A 2,105-nucleotide genomic window follows, 5' to 3' on the forward strand; every position below is an offset into this window, starting at 1 on the left:
CATTATTTTACCCATAGCTTATTTCAATCTCTTGTTGTTGATATTGTTGTTTGCTTGTCGTATTTTTTTTTGTCTTTCCAAGCCTTTTGAGGCTGAGGTCTATTAGTCAGCTGATGTCCCAACTATTTAAGACTAACTGTTAAACTGTTAAAGTAACAGTCAGTGTATGAGAAAGTTACCACTGGTAAGGATGAACCAGTTAGGGCTTCTTTAAGTCCTAAGGTCACAACAATCTTTTGACCCTTATCAGTTGGCTTTTCCTGCAATATGGTTTTTGTTGTCACTCCCATAATCTACATCTGGATCATTGTCTTCCTCATCATACTCATCATAAATTTCCCCATTGATGTCCTTGGACTCTATCTCTTCTTTGATATGTGGTTCCTCTCCTTTCACAAAAGTGCTCTGGATAACAGGCATCCCGGGCTCTGGGCTGCTGGACACACTTAAGTGCTCTGAGGGCAGGTGAGAGGAGGGCATTCCAGCCATAGTGATGGCTCCACAGTACACAACATCAGCAGTGGCAATTGGGATCTGTGCTTGTTGCCCAACATTGAAGTACTGCCGCGTCTCCTGCCACCTGTTGTGCATGATTGCCTTGTATTCACCAAGGTGCAGCTTTTTGTCATCCATGAGGCAGGTGCCCTTTGGTCTAGGCTTGTACTCATAGTCAGGGTACTTCTCTAGGTGCTGCTTGCCAAGATGGGCTTGCTCCTCATATATGGCTGTTTTCTACGTTTGTGATAGCTTTCCAGTGAGATCCCAATATCTTGCTGATGTTGAAGTCATGCATGTCAGGAAAGGCTTGAAGGATCTTTCTCTGCTCATCTTTAGCCCATATCATGAAGGCATTCATTGGACGCTTTATGCGGGGTTCATTGCTACCATGCCCCTTGGATTCCCTATAAATTCTTGACTCTGAGACTCCAGCACTTCAATCAGAATCTCCACTCAGATTGAAATCCACCATCACATGGCTAAATTATCCTTCTTCATTTTGCTTAACTGCCAGTTGCTGAGTCGGACCCTCTACTGTTTTTTCCTTTTCTGTCCAGCAGTTATTGAGACCCAGGCTATTCACAACAGCCACCTTCCCATAAAGCACCTGTTATTCCCATCGAAGTTGCTCCTTCATTTGCCGAGCTTCTTGGATTGCCTTGGTGACAGCATCATGGTCATTTAAGTAAACTATTGTGCTAACTCTGGCTGAAGGACTAGCAAACGCTGCTGCAACACAGGCTTTTAGGGGGCCTGCCCCACTGTTTATTCTCAGAGCTGGCATATGGGGAGAGGTGGGTGATGTGGGTGATTTGCCATCAGAGGTCTTGGGTTTGGCTGATAGATTCAGTGGCTGTGCCAGTTCATCCTGCATGCACAGCTCCTATGGCACAAATTCGAGTTTCTCTTTATTCAAGTGGGTAGGAGACTGAGGAACAGGAAAATAAAGTTCTAGGATGATTTGGTGATAAATCTTACTGGTGAGTAAAATAAAGCTTACTGGTGGCATTATTTCATAGGATAGCAGGATACAATGCAAGGTAGAGTTTAGACCTGCATCACCAAATCCTAACAGAATAAATATGTAACAGATGGGAAGCCCATGATAAGAAGCCAAATACTGAGGAAATTAAGAGAAAGAATTGAATTTGGAGGAGTTTTGAACCATGAAGAAAGGGAAGAGCTAGAGACATTTCCTACTAGAATATCAGGTGTATGTTATAGCATTTCATAGAGTCTCTGGATATTTGAGTTCAATAATATGCTTGGAGAAAGTAATGGAACCAACTAATGGAATACTGTATTTATAAAATATTTCTCAAACAATCTGTGATTTGGTCAAATTGATTTATTTACTGTTTTGATGCTGGAGATGATGTGGAGAAATAGGAATGCTTTTACACTGTTGGTGGGTGTGTAAATTAGTTCAACCATTGTGGAAGACAGTCTGGTGATTCCTCAAGGATCTAGAACCAGAAATACCATTTGACCCAGCAATCCCATTACTGGGGATATACCCAAAGGATTATAAATCATTCTACTATAAAGACACATGCACATGTATGTTTATTGCAGCACTGTTGACAATAGCAAAGACTTGGAACCAA

The 2,105-nt window shown here is 41.9% G+C and overlaps 1 pseudogene; it reads right to left on the reverse strand.

Annotated features, from left to right (window-relative positions):
- Window positions 1-246: 246 nt before the first annotated feature.
- LOC116812671 (transcription factor SOX-5-like) lies at window positions 247-1,372 on the reverse strand (annotated as a pseudogene).
- Window positions 1,373-2,105: the final 733 nt, after the last annotated feature.

The sequence above is a fragment of the Hylobates moloch genome, unplaced genomic scaffold (assembly GCF_009828535.3).
Source record: "Hylobates moloch isolate HMO894 unplaced genomic scaffold, HMol_V3 SCAFFOLD_9, whole genome shotgun sequence".
NCBI classification, from domain to species: Eukaryota; Metazoa; Chordata; class Mammalia; order Primates; family Hylobatidae; genus Hylobates; species Hylobates moloch.